General features: G+C 44.0%; 1 protein-coding gene across 2 annotated transcripts in view; it reads right to left on the bottom strand.

Annotated features, from left to right (window-relative positions):
- The window catches only part of LOC144106611 (glycine receptor subunit alpha-3-like), a 78,417-nt gene extending 75,726 nt beyond the window's left edge, over positions 1–2,691 (bottom strand). For both annotated transcript variants that reach the window (XM_077639458.1, XM_077639459.1), the window contains exon 1: positions 1,832–2,691. The gene's annotated coding sequence lies outside the window, so the exon portion shown is untranslated. The remainder of the gene's footprint in view (positions 1–1,831) is intronic.
- Positions 2,692–22,502: the final 19,811 nt, after the last annotated feature.

Genomic DNA, 22,502 nt, shown 5'->3' with positions numbered 1-22,502 from the left:
ACAAAAGGCACGTATTAATATTTTTAGAAGGAGCAAAATGCTCGGGAGTAGTACAGTTTAGTGCTTGGTATTTAACCTCTCCAATTCGGCCTGAAATTTTCGTTGTGGGAAAAAAAGAGCATAAGATGCCGAACGAACGTTACCAATTCTGTCGACCACGACTAACGTGTTTTTGCAGGAAGTGCTTTTCAAGTCAGGGTAGTATTTTTCCCATCCGTGGATGAAATAAACTGACAATTCGTTAATGTATTATGTCATGTAAAGATTTATGTTTTTTTTTTGGTTTGTGTAAGATGCAAATATTCTTGGTTGTTTTACGGCGAGTTAAAACTAGAACCCAGGCCTATTTTGTGATTAAGATATCTAGCAAACGAAATGTGTTATCATAACTCATTCAATGCAGGGATTTGTACCGGACCAGTTGCTCACAAAAAGTACTACCATTTGTAACTGCTTTGAAAGAAGTTTTGATTTAAGCCTTCTTTTACCTGATCTGGAGATAAAAATAAATAGATCCAGAAATTGTTCTGTTTCATTTTAGCGACAGACATAAAAATAACTTTGCTTGTGGGAATATTTAAAGCATACTGAATGGTTGAAATACGCTGATGTGCATGGGATATATTAAATACTGATTAGCATGTGGTGGGGGATAAAATTTTCAATCAATGATGGTCATGCATAAAATTTTATCACAGCTTGGCATCGGCTACCAAAAATAGTTATTTTTTCAATCTCATGTAATTTTTTTCAAGGACCTGAACGTAAGAACCTGAGGACAAGCATAACAAATGCTAATCGGTTTGGGTAACTCGGCCAAATTCGCATGTGCGCTCTGGGATGATGTGTCGGTGCTGCGCTGCTCTGCTAGGTTAATGTGGTTGTTGGTGGGTGTGCTCTTTCATGGAAAAGTGAGAGGAGGACATGTCAACACCTGCCATACCACCTGCCTTGTGCCACTGCTCACCTGCCCACCGGCAACACTTTGGCATGTAAGCCACCCGATGGGCATGTGAGCCTTGGCGCAAAACAAGTGCTATGGCAGGTGCTGATACCAGTGGGACTTGAGTTAGGTGCTGTGCACGTTGCGCTTCCCGAAGACCTCAAGATTTAATGAACTGCCGTCTGACACGGTGGGCAGATGAACAGCCTGCCACAATACCGGCTGCAGACAAACAAATACACAACGCTGAAATATGGTTAATTGTCATTATAAGTTCTAGCGCACTAATAAAGTACGACTACACGAAGGAGTAACATAGACGATACTTTTTGCAATGTTTCTGTTCGGCACTTATCTACAGACTAAAACTTGATTTGAACATAAATTACAATCCTGACATCAAGTTAAGTCTTTATTCTAGCTGTCGACAAAACATTCAACAAAGCTGAAGTTAGAATCTAGGCAGAGGGTTCAAGGAAACAATATCATTCTTCATATTCGCATTTCACTGCAAGCCCAACAAACTCAAGCGGAACCTCATCATGGTTACCTAAAGAATATCACGACGACCTTCTGAAGTTTGCCTGGAGAAACCAAGTTTATTTCATTGCCGTCCATTGTGCATTCGGCCAACATAGCTTGAGAAATGTTGGCCAAGCCACGTCACGTATTACTTGAATTAAAAACTTCACGTCTCTCTAACTTTCGGGATACTGTCTTGTTTGTCGTATAATTTATCACATAAAATTATTTGTCTTTAATTTTTATTCCTATCCACACCAGTACATCAAATAGTTCAGATCAGCTCTATCAAATTTTGGCATTTGTTTGAACACCAAAATGCACGGACAGTATCGAAATAGCGGAGAAGAAAAATTTTGTGCTTACCCTCCCGAGAACACTTGCAAAAACCACCAGCACTCTTCAAAGCGTTCACACAGGGGCTGCTTTTTCAACCGGAAAGCTGGCTTCAATAGAAAACCGAGGAAGCCTCGAAATCCGGGACAGTTCGCACGTCGAAACACAGTTCATTATTCACTGGTAACGCTTTCACTCAGGGCGCGTAACGAGGTTGGTTGCATCCACGTATAGGTGGTTATGGTTTACAGTCTCGAACTATGTTTCACTACGGCACAGTACCGTGAGATTAAATCCAAACCGAAGAGCACAGATAGAAGCGACTAATGCGTCTCCCGTCCGCAACAGGTTTCAACGCTAGAAGAGTTCCGTAGTCTTTCTCGAATGCCGGTCTTTCTCAAGGGGTCTTCCTGGGATATCTAGGATGGGTCAAGGGGGGCTTCTTCTTCATTCCCGGGAATGCAGAGGGGAAAGAAAAGCTATGCTGAGCTTTGAGTTTCGTAACTGGAAGAGAGGAGCTTAATCTTCCCACTCACAATGTAAATGCCGCGCTGCCAAAAGTGCAACGAAAGCTTGGCTCCTGACACTCCGCAGAGCGAGTGGTGCGGTCGATGCTTGAACGTCTAACGAGGAGATAGCGGACACAAGTGTTCACTGCAAACAAACATCCAGTCGGTCAGGCAGCGCACACTAAGTAGAATGTAGACAAAGTCGAGGAGGAAGCAAGGAGTACATCCAAAGTATCCAAAATGTGAGCTTCAAAACGTCCGGCGACAAGCGGCAGCACAGAACGATATCCAAATGCTAAGTTCTAGAGGAGTTAATCGAAGCCCCTCCGCACTGTTGCGCCGCCGGACCGACTATGAGCGCACTCGCCTCCGGTCCCGACTGGATCACCGCAGCGCGCGGCGCTTCGCTCAGCGTCAGGGGAGAGGAGAGGGCAGAAAGGGAAGAGAGAGTCGGGAAAGAGGGAACGGCGCAATCGGAAAAAGAGGGATGGTTGGGAAGGTAGAGGAGCGCGCTGTCGCAGCGGTCCGCGGGAAGCAGTCGGAAGGAGGAAACAGCACTTGGAAAGGAAGGAAAAGGAAAGGGAAAGGAGATGCGGAGCAGTGAATTTTCCTCTCGCCGTGTGACGGTGGCCTTTTTTGCTCTTTGTACACTCCGAGGCCAAGTCTCGCTTGCGCTTTGCGAGACATTAGCAAGCGGAGGTGAGTCGGCTGCGGTGCGTCGCGGGAGGAGAAATGAAATGGGAGTGCGTGGCGCGGCGATTAATTACGGCAAGGTACGGCTCAGCGACGGCTCCCATATACCGCTGGTGGTGCTACCACTCCAGCGATGGGAAGCACTACAGATTTTTTTTCTTTTTTTGTGGAGAATAGCAACAGCTTGTGCGAATGTCTAGCAGAAGCTGGTCAGGGCGGTAGCTCACGTCTAGAGAACCACGCCTGGTCTCCGCAACATAATTTTTCTCCTCTTCCCACGCTCGCCGTTTACATTCGTGTCGTGCACTCGGCTATAACATAGAGTTTCCTTCGTGCGTCGGCAGATGTGGAAGGCGGTAGAAGATATTAACTTATTCTGCTGTCCAATTTATTCCTGATGCGTCAGAAACAATAGTAAGGAGATTTTCCTCGACTCGGTCTCATTTTGTAACTGGGTTTACGAAACGGTTGATACGAAGCTGCGCTAATAACAACGGTGGCAGTTCTTGCAAAACACCGTGCTTTCCACAAGTAAAGAGTTTCATGTGGATTTCTTCGTCACTTATTGTTCGGCATGCGAAACAGCCATTTCTTCGTGGTGCCCAGATGAAATTCCAAAGCGAAATTCTAAGCACGTGCTACAGTTTTTAAATTCGTTACATGCAGTTCAAGTGTTCGTCTATACTAGTTTAAATGTGTTTCAGCCTACGGCGCTGCAGATGGAACCTGCATGAGGTGTATTGGCGCTGGTCTCTGTTGGTCACCCTGGCAGGCAACTGCCTACGAGATGAGTAGGCTCGGCAGTAACATGATAATCGAGAAAGAACTGAATTAGTCCTTACCAATATTTGTTTTGCATTGATTACCGATAGTAAGGACACCTTAAGCGTTTTTTTTTATTCTGTCATCGTTCGACATCATCACTTATTTCTAAGGTTACAGCTATAAAGCTAGTACTACTGAATGTGCCTTGAACTTAATGAAATCCTTGTAGCACATATAAATTTTCAAACGTATTCAATATCGAGCTAAATGAAACTTTGCTTTGATTAGGTGGCCGAAAGCCTAGGAACGTTGTCAGCACAGAAGGCAGTCGTTGATGTGTGGAGAGAAATGCCTATTGGAATGTAAAATTTTATTTCGAACAGTTTGAGGGGCTGTAGGCCCCTCGCCTAAGCGACGCCCAGCAGATCCTGGCTTCTGGTGGCGTCTGCGGCCAGTTGGACGACCTTTGTCTGAATCTCTGGATCGGAGCTGAGTAGAAGAGCCACCCAATGGTCAATCGACTTTATTTTCTTTCCCTCCAGGGGGGCAAGAGGGCATTTTAAAAAAAATATGGTTGAGATCCTCTTTGTCGTGACATAACTTGCACTCATTTGAATATTGTCCCGGATAATAAAGACTACGCACAACCGGGTTCGGGAATGTAGGTGTCTAAGAACGGCGCCAAGAGGTGGCCTGACTCTTTGTCAATGGTTTATCGATTTCGGCATGCACCTTTCCCAACGTGAGTGCAAATAGAAAAACGTTGCCGAAAGAAACAATCCTATACCTTGACGCCTTTGTGAGAATCACTTGCACCCGCTTTAAGCAGGAGCTTTCAAAACCAGCGTTTTTTAAAACCTAAGATTTTTCTCTTAATATATTTTCGACGCGTGTTTTTCATATCTAGAGATTTTAAACCGAAATTGTCATGCGCAGCGTCATACCATGTGCAATCGACTAAAGGTAGCTCTAATGTATGAGCTGCCCTACTCCTCTCCCCCCTCCACCCCCCAAATTGCGAGATAATATTTTGCATAAGAAAGTTCTATATAGCACCAGCGTTTAACGCACGTGTGTATCAATTTTATTCAGCGGCACGCTCCTTGAGTGGCTGCCAAATGACGACAGCAGTCTTCCTACATAAAAATATCCATCTTCCAGCATGCATAACTTTGCAACTGCGAGCTATTTACTGCACAATTCAGAGGCCTGTTTTTGAAGCGGACTGTAATGTTCAACCTTGAAGTCACACCGACAGGACAGATAAAAACATATCTTCAGCTTGCCTTGTTAGAAGCTTTGAAGTTCCTGGAATTGCAAATGCAAATACCTTAACATTGTTGTACAGTTTTTCCTTTGTTTTTCTTTTAACATGCCAGCAAGTGTAATGGCGACCGCTACATTTATTGTATTTGTTTATTTTGTGTGTGTATGTGCCGAGTGCAGTTTGCTTACCCCCAGGGAGGAAGGCCCTCGTCAGGCACCACGCCTTTTGGCCTCCTTCCTGAAGTGTATGAAACACACTTCAAATAAATACTTTTCAAACTTTTCAAAAAAAATAAAAAAAAATAATGGAACCGAAGATAACCTCTTTACAATGGTGGTAAGAAACCGGGTCCGAGCACCGGTGGCAGTGGTAGCGATGGAAGTCGTTAAGGACAGCTGCTACTAGGCACTTGATAGAGCTTAAGGCTCTATGTTATATTAAAGCAGCTGTTCCTAAACATAATAAAAGAATTGAACTAAGGAACACCATATTCACTAAGAGTAGTATCGCAAAAAAAGACCCCAAAAACTCCGACCCTTACTGCACGTGGTAGTTTTTGCATTTTGCCAGACCTATGATGTTATGACAGGTACTCTCGACAGTTAGTGCGGCTACTTTTGTAACATATTTTTTGCATATATATGTTCAGTTTGTTGGAAAAGGAATAAATATCGTCCTGAACTAGGAATTACACTGACCTCTACGAGGGGTGGAGCTGAAGGCTCCAAACTGTAAATTTAGGGAAGATAAGTTTGCAGTATAGAGTTGTGGACCACACCTCATTACTGTTACCACTGATGATGAGGAGCATATAGAGTCAACGCTTTAAAAACCACCGCCAGGGTTACTTGGCGAAAACGTAAGACCATTTGCTACCTCGTTATGACGGAAACTGAATGCCTCCGGGCTGCTAATGCATGCTTGATTTTTCGAAGTACGCACCCACTGCAAGAATTTTGGTAACGATGGCATCTGACAGGACTGCCTAATCAGCCTATATAAATGTAGCGTCAAATCGTCAACCTCTTTAAGGAACATAGAGCGGTAGAGAACCTCGCATTAGTTCAAGTCATTCGTGAGCATGTCGGAAAACATCGGCTCTGCATTATCAAAACATCCAGTGAGGTTTTTTGGGGTTACACTCTTCAGATTGAGCAAAACTGGTTTTTTTTTTCCATGCGATTGTTTATCTAACTTAAAAACTAAGTTCTGGACTCCTGATTCAAAATTCGTAAGTGAGTAAAATGCACTCTTTTTTTTTTCGTTTCGCATGAGGCCTGTTATCCACATACAGGGAAGTATTGATTTTTTTAAACATGTTTTGCTAAAGCAACTTTCACTGACAGAAGCTCCCCTTCAAAACCTAGAGCAAAGCAAAAGAGAGAGGCAGTGCACTCAACAGCAGTTTCAAGTCACACATTTAGTATGCACCTGCAAGTGCTAAAATACCCGAATCCGCTTAGGAAAGCCTTTTAAGAAACCAGAAACCTAAACTGCGAAGCCATCTGCGTTTCGCGTCCAAGTGCGAACCTTCTGAAAATTGCACGGAAGGAACCCCTCAGGCATAACATCCTAAGCGCTTCACTCCAAACTGCTTGCAGCTTTAGCCTTTTAGCAGAAAATTCAGTCGATAGAGGTTATTATGCAAAGCTTGAGATGCATTAGGAAACGTCGTTTTAGCGTAATTTACATCGTCAAAAGTTCCTGCCATCTGTGCGCCTTGGCTTAGTAGTATTATAGATATGCAAAAAAAATCCAAAAGCAGATAAATGGCAGCTGTGACCCCCTCTAAATGAAGGATATTGGGAATCCACACTATTTGTCTCCGTTTCATTCAGTCTGAAAAGCAGGCAATTTTGGTAAAGCGGTGCCATTTAGAGTGAATAGTTCCTGGCTAGGCGGGGTGTTTAGGCGTTCATGCAGTGGTAATTATAAAAGTATAAAATATTTTTCTTTTTTCTTTGTTTTGTCGCAGAATACGTAAGCACAGAAATTTGGGCTATGAAAGAAAAATTTGGTTGTCACAACTCCAACTGCAGACGTTCATATTTAGAAGCACGTTTCTGCATGACGTCAGAAAATACAAAAAGAAGTTGATAGGCAGCCAGGCAAATTAACAGTGATTATAATATTAGTATGGGCAAACCAATCCACCGCACAGAATACTTTTTTGACTAGGCAAACAGTTTCCTGACACCAGAGACAATGGTGTTCAATTTGTCGCATTGGAGCTTTAGCCACGTTGCATTCCCGATGGCTGTCGCGAAACATAGCCGGCGTCAATGTTCTGCGCAGATTTAAAATCCGTGTGCCGCAAAGTGCTTACTTCAATTCAGTGCCCAACAAGCTTTTATGCTCGGGTCTTGCACAGTTAACGCAAAGAAGCGCTTTGCGGCCAGATACTTCACAGGTATCAAAAAACAGCCATTCAACAAATCGTGTAAAATACTTTTGAGATGGCCGCAGGACGAACACTCGTATTTAAGTGTGTCTTGCATTTCACGTGCACATATTATAAGCCTGATATCCAAAGTTATTCTACGCAAATAAATTCAGTCAATCATTAACTACAAGCAAAATACGTAAACAACCGACGATCGCTACTTCGACCGGAATGTTCCTGTCAGCGTGGTCCCCAATAAAGCTAAGAAATCAAGTACAGCTTTAGTAAAAAATTCTATTGGTCATACGATGTGTTTTTTAGCAGTGTAATGACCTTCTAGATATTCTTGACGCTATGAGTTATGGTAGGATGCGGAGAATTCTCGCCGCCTCCTTCACACTCCTTGCCTCATTTAAGAGTGTCGCGAGTGATTTACTGTACCTGTTCTAAAGGCAAAGAGTCCTGATGACATTAGCTAAATCTCTACACTACGGTTTTGGCTAGCCTGCACCAGTACCAAGGCGTAATTTTTTTCGGGGTCAAGAGCGATTTGTGTTTTAAGTGGCTCACAGGGAATGTACTGAACTAGCTTATTCTTTACATGTTTTCATGAAAGCAAAATATATTTTATAGCTTTTCCTGTTCCACTTCTTTTCTTCTTCCGATCAAAGTGCAGCATCTGCGAATTGCTAGCCAACGTTCACACTACTCTCGACCAATGAACTGCGCAATCTCTTGCCTGAAAGTTCGGTACCAACGATCGCCTGATCTGCTCGATGTATTTTGAAAAAGAAAGTAGGAGCCAGAGTTTCTTGCTATTGTGTAGTATCTACACGAAACAAAAAATTAAAAAAAACTTGACAGAGATCTACATTCACACATTTGTCTGTCATAACTGCCACAGAAGAAATTCAGGCAGCAAAAGAGGGACCAGCTGAAATCGAGGTTCACGAGCACTGAAATGTACTTCTCGTTATTCTTATTGTGCGTTGAATTACCTCCTTTTAAAAAAAGTTAGAACAATTCATCTCCAGCGAACAGTTAAGCCTGCGAAAGATTTACTATGAGCACGCCAAAGAGGACCGATCTTAGAATCAATAAAAAAGAATTTTAAAATAGTTCTGCTGAGACAGGCTCCCAGAAAGTACTAAAACACTGTGTTCGTTTTCTTCTCGACTACAACTTCATTTCGTACTTTAGTGAATCTTTCAATGAAAATGCGCGTTATAATTTCTAAAACTTCTATTGCAAATATAAACATACGCAAAAGTGTCATTCTCTCATAGAGTCTTTCGTATGAAATTTGCCAGTGGCCTGACGTAATTCCTTGTTACTATTTCTTGTCACACCGTATTTTTTGTATATGGTATATGAGGCTTAACGTCACACATCGCCATGGGCTATGAGGGCCGCTGTAATGAACGGCTGTGGAATAATTGCACTGGCACCGCACAGTCCACGGGTTATGAAACAGGACCCATGAGCTCTTCATTGTATTTACAAATTTTGTCAACACAAGGAAGTTGTGACCTGCCCATTAGCATGGAAGCCTGGCAACCATCGGAACCGCTTATGCACAGGCTAACCTAGATGGCTCTGTCTCCAGATATCCTCCACGCGTAGAGCTGACTCGAAGCAGAGTTATTTTTCTCTTTCTCCCGAACGCATAATGCAATATGTGTTGTGCCTGTAACATTCCCTGTAACAGTTGCTATGCGAAGAATTGAGTGCGATTGCGTTTTGCCACTGCCCCCTTTTTGACAGGAAGTTTCGCTCAAGGCAGTACGGCTTCTTCTAACAAACATGAAGATTCTGTTTGGAGCTGAAATATCCTTCTTGCTTACAGAACCCAATAAAAGCGCTATTTAGATATTTAATGCCAACAGTCCTGAGCCCTTGTCTGATAACCCTGTCACGGGGGCACCGCAAAGTCCTTTAAGAATCAGGTCCTTATAGCCAAAGGCGTAAGGAGTGCGGCTACACGGTACAAATGTTGCGTGCCGCTAAGGGCCTTGGAGGCAAAGGCGCTCGCCAGAGACCTTTGTAGCCCAAAGGCGCGGCCTTAGAGAACCTGCCATCGCAGTGCCATCCAACGCCAAAAAGTAAAAGCAATTAAAAAGATATGCAGCCAACAATGTTTGAAAACATCTTTTAAAAACACGAAGCGTGTGTCTGGCTTTGCTTTTTCTGCGGGAGTTTATATTTTATGCCCAGATTTCAAGACAGTGAAAGTGTTGCAGCCACACCGAGTGCCCCTGGTGGCCCAGGCAATACACAAAACCTGTTGCTGCTGATAAGAGTAGCTGTTGCAGTTCTTTCAAGCAAGCAATTAGAATAAAAAAAAACTGTCTGAGGTAATCGAATCAACAGAATTCCCCGCCTTAATTTCAAAACACTCACTTCAGCCGGCTCGAGCACAGCAACGGGTGCTAAGCCTGAACGACTGTTTCACCTTTGGGCTGTACCGTGTAGCTAAGCCGCTGCTCCTTTAAGCTTTCACTCCTTTGGTGAAAAAAGGTGCCTTTGCTGGAAAGGCCTTCGAGGAATGCCGTGTGACAGGATTATGAAAGGGCACAGCGAATCTTTTATATTGTTAACCAAGCATGAGAGACCATAAGTACGTTGCCTTGACGCCACGGATTAAATTTGTTTTTTTTTTCCATCTCTCCTTCCTTCATTCTCTTTGCAGTGAAAATGGTGGCTAATGCGGTGCTGTCTTGTTGTTGTTGTCGTTGTTGTTGCCTCAAAAGTGATGGCACATACCTTCCCTACCTTTCCTCTTATTTATTTCTCTTCCCCAGAAAGAGAGAAACAGAATGTACTGTATTCCGCAGCATTTATGTGGCACTGCGCGGCGACCAGAAGAAGCGTGGCTGCGTCTGTGTCTTCTTTTCTTTTTCTGGGTACTTGCGCTCTGATTTTGAAAATAGTCATGCATCAACTCGAAAAACTACTTTCCGTGATGTGGACAATAATCTGCCTGGCTACCAAAAACGTTTGGCGGAAAAGCAATCGAAACATTTTTCATTATTCACCGTGTTAAAAGTTCAAAATTTACAAACCTCAACAGACGTGCCGCTTGGAAGCATGACTTCGACAAAAGGGCCAGCCTAAAAATTTGTAATCATCGTTCGTACTCAAATATACGGCATGTGCACAAACAACAGCTTGAACACCATTTTATGGCTTCCCCGCTGACGAATGCGAAAAAAAACAGCTCATTCAGACAGAGAACGCTAAATGAAGTAGGTTTCTTTCAAAGACGTTAGAATTTCTCTACATAAAAAACTGGTCTTCCATTTCAAAAAAAGAACCCTGAGTAAATTAGGCAAATCACATTTTCAGCATTACATAAGTTCAACATAAGTTCTGTCTAAAGAACGCTTGGGATTCTACCGTTTGGGGGTGCACACACATGACAAATTAGCAATAATTTCTTGGTACGAAGTAACAAAAGATATGTAAAGAAGAACGCAGGTAGCTTCTAAATGCAAAGGCTTGTAAAATCTGAGCCGGTTAGATGTGCAATTCGTGATACTAAAAACGCGACTTTTCCCACTCAAGCAGCACAAGCCGCAAACCTGAGTGGCATGAGTTAGCATTCGTCTTGAATTCCTCGCGACACTATTTCTGTTGGACATGTGACTGTTTCTGCCTTGCTGTTCTGCAGTAGGAAAGCACAATTCGGGAAATTTTCGCGAAGCTACCAAGGTGAGGTAAAATAAATGAGTAAGAGAAAAATAATCAAGCCAAAGCTACCACACTACCCTCCAATAAAATAATTTTCTTACGTCTAAGTTTGATTCTCAGTCACAAGCACCGCTCTTTTGTAAGAAAATACCCTCAACGTTGTAATTTTCGTTTTCTAGGGCGAAAATCCGTTCAAACTGCCACAGTGGAAGAGGTGGAAAAGGCGAGAGGTCGAACAAAATGAAGGAATTATCACAGATAATAAAACACAGTTCAAGCGGTATTCAAAAACGTTTTTTTTTTTTTAATGTAAACCGGCACAGTTTTCTTTCTTATTTTGAGCAAGAAAGTGGGCCCGAGTATGCCAAATTAATTTATTCGGCTGAAATGCCAGACATAACGGGGCTGATAATTAGTCGCTTTGCCTGAGAATTTTTTTCTTTTTGCTCTCAGGCCTTTTGAGTCGACAAAATTTATAGAAATTAATATGCGCATAATTGCCTCAGGTTTGCAAAAGTGGTGCTCAGAGCCAAGATGTTGGCGTTGTTAAGGGCTAAAAATAGTGCACGTGGTGAGTTAAATGGCGGAAAGTACTAAGGTAACGAAAAACAATATCCGGTACTTATAGAATAAAAATAAACTCATATGTTGCAAGAAACCTTTCTCTCCGCAGTGGTAACAGGAACAGGTTCTGCGTATATTTTATTTGATTTCTTTATCAAGTTTATTCACCTAGTCTGATTGCATAAGTTGTATATGCCACACTGCATTGATTCCACAAAGTATTTTCTTTCCTTCCCAATTCTTTCAATGATTCAGTAAAAATCTTTCGATGCTAGATATCACTGTTGTCCACCTCCGCCTCAGATGAGCGCCCAGAAGATGACCGACAACTAACTCTAATGCTGAGGTCTCTAGCTAAATGAATTTCGTTGGATATTAGATAAAATATCGTATCCATCATTTAGGAGCGCCTTGTAAGTCCTAGACGTCTGCATTCACCTCCTCAAAAGCAAACCTAAAATTATTTTTGCTACTGACGTAAAATCATCTATGGAGAAGAATTAAGTAGTCTCCTATCTGTTTTCTTTCATTCCCTGAATGATGGTAAATAAAAGGTTATGCCCTTCTAACCTCCGGATTTTTCTTTCTTTTTCTTCTTTCGCTCCCACCGACGTTTTTCTCAATACTAGGCTGCAATGTGCCTTTTGTTTGATGTCAAAAAATTTAGCTCGACTGTGTTTTTTTATCTCGGCAAAGACGGTGTTGGGGAAAAAATGCAGCACTTAGCTAACACAGCGCTCTCTATAGCAAATGCGCGCCTCTTGCTGCGTCCGCATCGCGTTCTTTAAAAATGTTGCAACATTAAAAACGCCAGTGCTCGCGGTGAATCTTAAGCACCAGGCCAATATATTCACAAAGTAAAGTTTCCACTCAAAATGAATCTTTGTGGACATAATTCAGAAACGCTGGCATCTAGGGGGCTCGCCTGGAAAATGTCGCGCAAGTTTAAGCTCAAGATATGGGGCGGTTTAACTGTGCATGCGCCGAAGCTCTCTTCCCTGCATCTACTCAAAGCCGGTCTGTTTGTTGTTTCTTTGTGCACTGCATAGGTCAAGGTCGAAACAATGAATTCCACTCAAGGAGGAAGCACGAACGCTGCTCTCTCTATGTCGCTCGTTCTCGTGGAGCAGCTGCTTTGTATTTTGGGGTGAATTATAAACTTTATTTATCGTCAAAATGATCGTCCCATTGAATCGTTCGAAAAATTGCAAAGGCTTGACTTATGGTCTCAGCCAAAACCACGCACAGAGAACATCGCACTTGCCTCTTTTTTCATAAGAGCAACGTTATAGGCTTGTCCGCATCGCGAAAATTGAAACAGTCCTGAAAAGTGAGGCCATAGAACTTAATTTTTCCTCTCCAATGTGTCAAGGAAAGCGAAATGGGTTCTGAATTTGCACATAGCCTAGCCCCGCCGCGGTGGCTCAGTGGTTAGGGCGCTCGACTACTGATCCGGAGTTCCCGGGTTCGAACCCGACCGCGGCGGCTGCGTTTTTATGGAGGAAAAACGCTAAGGCGCCCGTGTGCTGTGCGATGTCAGTGCACGTTAAAGATCCCCAGGTGGTCGAAATTATTCCGGAGCCCTCCACTACGGCACCTATTCTTCCTTTCTTCTTTCACTCCCTGCTTTATCCCTTCCCTTACGGCGCGGTTCAGGTGTCCAACGATATATGAGACAGATACTGCGCCATTTCCTTTCCCCAAAAAACCAATTATTATTATTATTATTATAGCCTAAATAGCTGGTGCTCGCTTTAGTGTCCTAATCCAAAATTTTCCCTTAGACTAGCCGGCAATACGATAGAGGGGGGGGGGGGGGGGGGGGTAGGGAGATGGTGATAATGACCGATTTCCTAAAGCACTTTATCTGTATAAAACTGATCACCAGGTCGAGTAAAAGCGTGTAAAGTGGGCACTTGTTGAAAGCAGTCGGCGGATACATGTAGGCGCTGTGGGTTGAACGCCGTACTTGCCACAAGCAAGGCACATATAACAAAAATATTACAGTAACGAAAAAAGAGTCCGATATGGAAAGGAAAACCTTCCCAGAATTTTACGTTAGATGCTACACCACGCAAAGTGCACAGGAACATGCACAGCAATTCTGGACATAAGCATTTTCGAGCGCGAAATCTTCTATTAATGAATTTTTTTCATATAATGTAAGTTTTAACTAAACAGTCAATATATCTGCCCATCACCCGACGGCAGTCTTGTATTTTTTTTTCTATTCACGGTTTTGCTATCGCCAAAAACGTACCCCATTTGTTTTCTATGGCAGCCTTATCTGTTAGATGCGATTGATCGAAGCACTTCAAACGAAAGATTTTGCTACACATCAGAATCATGACCATGACCTTTAATTTTTCCGTCAGAGGATTTTACAATTTTCCAATTTTCAAAATTTTTTCCCGAGAAAGCGGGACTTGCGAATGCAAACGGGGAATTATCAGTGCTGCAAGTGCCGAAATTTCGCTGTGTTACAAAATGACGAGTTTTGTGCAGTGATGGGGTGCTGGCGTTTACGACACGTAACCAGCTAAAGCTATCATGCGTCAAACATGACAAAAATGGTATTACACATCACATTTTATTTTGAGAAATTTGTTAAATTGCCTTTATATTAACTCGTTAAAGCATTTTCAAAACAACTGTGACGTGTATGCTCATCGCTGATCAAACAACCCGCTTCCTTTTTGTGCAAGTCTCAGGATTATATTACTTGGTGTTACAGTATCAGATCAACTAATTCTGACTTTGTGAGGGTGGTCATCAGAAAGGGAATGAATTGGTGCTCGTGGAATTTACTTGGTGGATTTAGGTAAATTGTGATTATACATTTCATGAAACCGACAAATGCGAAATTATTTGCGGCCCTTGATAAGTGATGCTAATTGCTGCATACATTTCATTGCGGGCCAACTTATAGGAAAAATGCAGTGATTCTCCGAAAGATGGCGCAAGTACAACGAGTATAGTTAGGCCGCCCTTAGGGAGCATTTCCGCGCGGATGTTTCCGGGCCCGTAAACGAAACTATGTCGGAAGTATTCTGTGCGTGAAAGAGGATAGCAGCAGTGCCTCGTATAGCCACCTGGAATGCGTAAAGTCTATCAGGCCTCATACCGCACGGCGCTGGCGGAACGCCCAAATTACCCGCTACTAATTGTCATGGTTACCTGTCGCCGTTGCGGCACGAACAACCTAGGATTATTCCGTAGAGCCCCAAACATTCCAAGCTCCCGAGAATGCACTGCCTCTATGAGCCGGCGGTATGCGGCTATAATGTCATGAATCACGACAGCAATATAGTTTTATTGCCCATAGAGAAATTCAATCTAGAGGTCCAGAAAGCTATGAATATAATCCCGAATACTAATACCCAAGACTTTATGAACTCAAATTTCTTCCCGTGGTTGGCAGGCTTACTATCAATAGCTGTAGGGGCCGTTTTGTTCTTTGTTTAACTAATTTAACGTGTTAGGTTCAAGAATTCCGGCGCTACCGTGGCTCGCAGAAGTCGAGTGCCTGCCTAAATAAAAATATACGAGCTTTTAGGGCAGTCGTGTAAAACAAAAAGTTAACTTGCTGAGGATTAGGTTTCTGCGGGCGTGGGATTCAGAAAAAAAATGCTTTGAGCTATTCGGCAAAACAGCGTTATGTGCTAAGAGTTCAATAATGTTCAATAATGTGTTCAGTAAGAGTTCAAAAATAATGTTAAGAATTCAATAAGAGTTCAACGGCCTGTGTTAGACGAAATATTGCACAGGTGATAAAATATCAATCACCGACAAGTCTTTGTGCTTCATTCGACCTTATAGTAGTCCCCTTTTTCGGTCCTGTGTGCGCATCTCTTTCGCTGAATAGCTAGTTTTCCCCACGATGTAAAAGCTGGGATTGTATTCGCATCGTGCGAGGTCTTGGTATAACGTATAATCATGCACCAACCTGGACCTGAGCACGCAGTAAATATGATGATGCATACGTTTTGATCCCTTCATTTCCACAATAAATTTCAGTCAATTTCGAAACCAGGTGCGTCGAAATTCTGTTTTCGTTGGGTGTGGAAAGTTTCTCTGGCTGGAATGTGCACGGCATGCTTCTCTGTTATGGGAAGGCAGCATTTGCTCATCTTTTCGAAGCACAGGGGCTATGATATAGGCGAGAAGTCAAGTAAGCAATAATAAAAATACTGTAGAAGCTTGGGCAAGTCGGTGTGACATAGTTTTACAGCAGCGCAGGGGATAAAGGACGTGACAAGAGCCCAGAAACGGCGGAAAAAGCTAAGAAAAATGCCTCTACTGTGCTTAGTAGAGAAAATGGTTCCCGCTGGTTTCAGAAAAAAGGAAGAAGCGTCTCCCGCCAAGTTGGCAGAAGCGGAAGCAAGATGACAACAACAACAACAGCAAGATGACAACAGCAGCGAGCGTGATGCCCCGACGAGAGGATTCACTCGCAAAGCCAAAGCAATGCGCTCATGTTGGGCTTCCCGAAATTACCATATTATTACGAGCCTCCTCGCTACCACTGCGTCCTCCGAGCATTTATTTACCAGTTCTAGCTCGTGTTTTTCTTTTTTTACTTAGTCCCCATCTTATGGATCGCCTGTTTTCCTCCCTGCCTTTTGTCAAGTTGGCATCAAATAATTTTGATCCGTCGCGAGGCCTGCAAAGACTTCTTAGAGTTTGGTGATGGTGATAAGTACATTTTATTTAGCTTCATATCTACTTTAAGGGGTGGAAAGAGTGAAGTCCATGTTTTTTTATTTGCTGACTTGCTCAAGAGCAAACTCATTTTCGGCAAAGGATTCCAGCCAGACGGTGGCTTTTTGTGTGTGTGTGTGTGTGTGTGTGTGTGTGTGTGTGTGTGTGTGTGTGTGTGTGTGTGTGTGTGTGTGTGTGTGTGTGTGTGTGTGTGTGTGTGTGTGTGTGTGTGTGTGTGTGTGTGTGTGTGTGTGTGTGTGTGTGTGTGTGTGTGTGTGTGTGTGTGTGTGTGTGTGTGTGTGTGTGTGTGTGTGTGTGTGTGTGTGTGTGTGTGTGTGTGTGTGTGTGTGTGTGTGTGTGTGTGTGTGTGTGTGTGTGTGTGTGTGTGTGTGTGTGTGTGTGTGTGTGTGTGTGTGTGTGTGTGTGTGTGTGTGTGTGTGTGTGTGTGTGTGTGTGTGTGTGTGTGTGTGTGTGTGTGTGTGTGTGTGTGTGTGTGTGTGTGTGTGTGTGTGTGTGTGTGTGTGTGTGTGTGTGTGTGTGTGTGTGTGTGTGTGTGTGTGTGTGTGTGTGTGTGTGTGTGTGTGTGTGTGTGTGTGTGTGTGTGTGTGTGTGTGTGTGTGTGTGTGTGTGTGTGTGTGTGTGTGTGTGTGTGTGTGTGTGTGTGTGTGTGTGTGTGTGTGTGTGTGTGTGTGTGTGTGTGTGTGTGTGTGTGTGTGTGTGTGTGTGTGTGTGTGTGTGTGTGTGTGTGTGTGTGTGTGTGTGTGTGTGTGTGTGTGTGTGTGTGTGTGTGTGTGTGTGTGTGTGTGTGTGTGTGTGTGTGTGTGTGTGTGTGCGTGTGCGTGTGCGTGTGTGTGTGTCATTGAGAAAATATTTTAAAATCACGCGAGAAAAGCGCGAAAAAAAACGCAGCTAAATTAATGTCTACCAGAAATAAAGATTAACAAGCATTCCACCACCCTCCGTCTGTTTACTCGTAATAGTGAAGGCATGGTTTCCTGTCAGCCTACTGTTTACAATGTCACCATAATGCTTGGTGGAGTCAGCCCCACCAAGCGGTGGGGCTAAAGAAAAGAGACTGCTTTATCATCATAACGGCAAGCTGGCACCTCGCGCCACGTATATCCTTCACCCATCTGTTTGATTGTGGCGTGGGTCGGCAATCCCCTCCCGCTAAACAATCATCTCTGCTATTCAGTAACACTATTATTATTTTTCGGATAAAAGTATCTATGCAAAATTTGAGAGCACATAAAGCTACTGACAAACTTAGTCGGCCCTCACACGGGAGCGCAAAGAATAAAAAAAAAATCCAATTGTATTTCGGTAATACAGGTGCAGGCCTGGCTCTACAATGTACTGACAAGAATTATAATTACAGGTTATGAATTTATACTTACAAAGCATGACAGGGTGGTTGGATTGCTGTGGTCGTCGGAGTGGGTCGTTAAGCTCTTGGTACAGGCTGACGCGACTGCTTTGGGCGCGCACCGCGGCTGCGCGCGTCATGACCATGGTTTCTTGGGTCCTGGCCATCAGGTGAGCAAAGCTATCCCCTGCTGTAGCTCCTCACGGATAGCAACCGTCAGGATTACGACTTGAAGTTGCGCTGGTGCCGACAGGTCACGGCGAAGTTCTTCTAGAACGACCTCACGTATAATTTCCCTCAAGTTGCATTTCATGGTAGGTGTTGTTAGCAGGTGGTCTGAGGAGCACAGGGCTGTGTGGTTGCATTGGCGCGTCCGAAGCTCTGAGGATTTTTGAGAGAATAATTGCTTCCGTGGAAAAATATGCGACCATGGTAGGGGGACCACACACGAGTCGGGCAGAGAAGAGTCGAGCCGACCGTTCCTGTGGTTTCGAGAAATCGTCGACCATTAAAAACACTGGCATGGCCAGTTCCCTCTACCGACAAAGGGGCTGTCGAAGGCAGAAGAACGCATTCTGGGACAGCTAGAACAACTACTGGTGTCCCACCATGGCTGTTCGTTATGACCCGAAAGTGAATCCTTTGTGCCCACACTGTGGCGAGCTCTGTTCTCTATCCCCCTTGATGTGGACGTTTCAACACAGTCCTCACTTGCCTCCTCACCCGACCTCCCCCCCTCTCCTAAAGAGGCTTGAGAGACCTTCGGTCTCAAGTGCTTGAGTGCGACGACACAAGCTGCCCTCGCGCGCCGAGCTCGCGAGGCGGCGGGATATTGCGGCATCCCGGACTAGGGACGCGGACCAAGATGTCGGCATCCTCGCTATTTCCTTAGTAAAGGTTGGCTCTCTCTCTCTCTCTCTCTCTCTCTCTCTGGCAGAAAGTTGCTCTGTGACACCCATACCACGAGGTTAACTTTCTGTTCTTCTGTCGTTCCAGGATCTGCGCGATGGAACAGGCGCGCCCTTCTTCGAAGTACAGCCGGACAAATCTCTAGCTACAGTGCACGACGGCCGCTTTTGTAGCGATAGCTACATTACGGTAGCATTTACAGCCTCCAGCGTGGCGGCGCCGCCAAGCTGTCACGTGGTTGGGCATGTGGTGCGGAGCAGCTGCCGGCGGCGCGGCGCCGTGGCTGATCACATGGTTCGTCACGTGGTTGGTCACGTGACCAAGTTCCACTCGGCCAGCTGTAGCTATCGCGTCATTCCAGGATTAACCAGAGCTTAACCACTGCTAATTTTTTTTTCTGCGCTCCTGAGCTTTACGACAAAGCAAAATTTCGGAAAGCACAATAGTAACCATGGACTTTGTGAGCCTGCGTTTAGATTTGATATATTCGTATGTTTGCTCCGTCTTAGGCAGCGGGAGCATGGAAAACGCGGCAGTCACGCACGGCAGCGTAAGATTAGCCGGCTGTACGTTTTAACTGTCTCATTCGTGTGCTGGACCCGAGCTTGGAGCTGTAGCTGAGCTCTTTCCTTGCACAGCAAGCCGCAAAAACCCCTCAAGAGCTCATTCGCGAATATTGTCGTGTGTGTTAATATTATTCCCTCATTTTTCACTTAACGTCATCTTCAACCAGCTGGGTGCCGATCGACGGTGAAGAGGCAGAAGCTCGGGAGAACTCGCTCATGAGCCTGCCGCGACCGCTTGGCCTGTTTCTGGCGCCTGCTCCTGTGGTCCTGGTCCCCCATCGTGCCTTCGACCCGCGTCGTGAGAACGACCCGTGACAATATGTCCAAACTCATGACGCACATTTGGTAGTTCCCGTACCTCGCATGAGCAGCTCCATGACGTGCAAATAAAATTTTCTCAAGCTTCATAGCATCGTCCCGGTTGTTCAAGTTCCCTACTCACCCGCAGAGTTCAACTCAGAGACCTGCAGCTTCGCCTGGGGTGCCGTTCAAAACGAGCGGCATTTAGTGACGCTGCAAGATAACCAGAGGTGACGCTGTTGGTGGTATTATTGTCGTTGTGAAGCAGCCTTCCTTTTGGGTTTTCGTACAGTCCGGTAGGAGTTCATGTTCAGGGTGGAGCTTTTGTAGACGGCGGCTGATTGGCAGGTTGCCTTCGGTCGAAGCGGCTTTGGTGGCTTGCCCTGTGTTCGCTTCTTGGGGCGTTTTTGGCTCCTTCGGTGGCTCCTAGGGCATTAGGTACAAAAGGACTTCCGTTATCCAGCAGCTCCATCAGACGCCACATAGAGGTGGCAAATACGTAGAGGATAGACGAGCCAAGTAAAGTCCAAACGAGCCTAAATGATATCTTTTGGATTCCCCCACCTCTTTCTTAGAAGCTGCCTGAGGCATTCGAGATAATGCGACAAAAGCAGCTACAAGGGTGTCGATCCATGTAAAACAGTTGCGTGTTGTTAAAGTCATTCCAGATTTAAACTGGTCGCACCTCGCGCCACAAAGGAATTGATAAAGTAGCGTGCCGGCGGCTTTAAGCGTGAACAAACAAACGTACCAAGCTTCGCAGCAATGTTAGGAAGGCGATGTTCAGGTTTGTGGTAGTTTCAGAGGCCACCAACGATCGTCGTGTCACTTTAATGAAACTCAGCTCGTAACAATATTCAACTCGTATATTTCAGACATCGTGAAAGCTTACATATATTGTCAAGATGGCCGGTTTCCAACAAATGCTGAAAATCAGCTTATCAAAGTTATCAGGTTTAAGAGAGTAACCTACATAACAAATAATAATGAATAAATGATCGGTTTGGATAATATGCTAACCGAGTGATACCCTTGCGCCCTAAAAAAGAATATAAGGAATATGAACTCAATTTCTTACTTTCATTTCATATGTTATCGCACACTTTGAAATAAATATGCACCACTTGGCCTCAACTTGCGCAGTGTATAATTCTTTTGATACACCCCAAAATTCATCGTTCAATTCAAAATTATGTTGCAGAGCCGTAACGTCGCTACTAGAATATTCTCTCTCGGCACTATGGCCACGAATATAATTTAACAAGCAGTACAGAAGATAATCGAGCGATTGTGCATAATGTATGCAAAAGAAATGTACAAGTCTTGCCACTTTTTTTTCCATCGCACGTGTTCGACGTAATATGGCTATAAAAAGCGAATGCTTGTGAATTGTAAAGTCAACAAATATAATTTCCATCATTTTATGCTCGACTGTATATTGTTCTCAGAGAAATGGACGCCAATCATCTAAACCAATCAGGCGCCCTACACGGGCCCTTATGACAAAGGGAAGATTTTCTTCTAGGGTACGTTGCATGGAAAGAAGCACATAATTCGTATGTGGCAGCCATTAGGGGCCCACGTGTTTTGATAGATCAGGTCCTTCGATGACATGCTGTATTTTATTTGTCACCTGAGATGTTCCGTGAGAAGCCTCACATTTCGAACGTGCATCAACTTCTAGCGTAGCTTTTCGCTAGTCTCTCTCGGACCAGCACACGAATACGAGGCACGCTATAATCGATAAGACGCGTGTGTAGCGTGCCGTTCATGCATCACTCAGGGTTGACCGAACACAGTCATCCCAACCGCAGGTTCCATAGGCCAGGTAGCTGAATTTTTTTCACTTTTTGTTTCAGATTTAACGCTGGTTTTACGACCGCCAGCGGAACCTCGGATGAAGATTCGGAGTCTGAGTGCTTCCATCAACTTCACTTCATACATCCTGGTTTTATGGAGAAGGGTTTTTTGAGCTCAACTCAGGTGGTTCACTGATAGCGTAGTATGCTAGCATATGTCAACGGCAATAAAACTTTCGAAGTCTAAGATGTATAACGTGGCCTTTCCTTCAGCGAATATTAGTTGTTGATCTTGGGATTTGATGTCGATGCATTATGAAAATGAATGTTTCCTTTCTTCACATGTCTGCGCACTTCAAGATATGTGTTTTCAAAATATTAAAAAGAACTTTGCATGGTACTTTGGGTTAAAGAGCAAGCCATATCCGAATCTCGCATTCCTATTTTTCATTGTTATGACTTTCTGTTGCTTTTCAGGAACAATATGTCAGAACTGCGCAAAATAGAATCTTGGCGGTAGGTTTACCGTTGCAATCGAGCGAAATGAAATTTTTTTCGAAGGATGCAATCAGGGAATCAGGATAGATTTGATGATAAAGAGCGCCCTTAGTGAGAGGCTCACGAATAATTTCAGCCACATGGGGTCATCTTCACACAGTACAGAGTTCACGCAACACACCAACGTATTTTGCATTGTCCATCGAGATTAAAACAGTTACAGCACGCATAATGTTCCTGCAACCTACTACAGTGCCTCTGTTCAACTTACAGTAGGCTACACGCCTCTCAATGAATAAGGAGACTAACAGTAATAATGAAAAAACTAAGTACTCAACATTATTTAACAAGCCTACTAGTTAGCACGTCTTAACTATATTCTGATGCATTACATCGCTATCAAAGTTATGTGGATAAAAGCATTCTTAAAAATCAAAAAGAATGTTTAAAATCTGCAGAACCACTTAGGTGAACCGCCCAGTATATCCTGGTTCCGGGTACACAAAACAAAGACTGGCTTAGACATGGAAAATTGTTTTGGTACCCTTTTTTCAAAAGTTGTTGTCTCTGCTATCTTACTCCACGGAATTTGCTTTTTGAAGGCAAACATCGCCAAACTAATATCTAAATATAGACAGCGAGCAGACATGTGCTAAGGTCACAGCAGCATCCATAGGTGTATTCTTGAGGG

This window comes from Amblyomma americanum, chromosome 10 (genome assembly GCF_052857255.1).
Source record: "Amblyomma americanum isolate KBUSLIRL-KWMA chromosome 10, ASM5285725v1, whole genome shotgun sequence".
NCBI classification, from domain to species: Eukaryota; Metazoa; Arthropoda; class Arachnida; order Ixodida; family Ixodidae; genus Amblyomma; species Amblyomma americanum.
The sequence above is the reverse complement of the archived record's forward strand: the minus strand, read 5'-3'. Positions and strand labels throughout refer to the sequence as shown.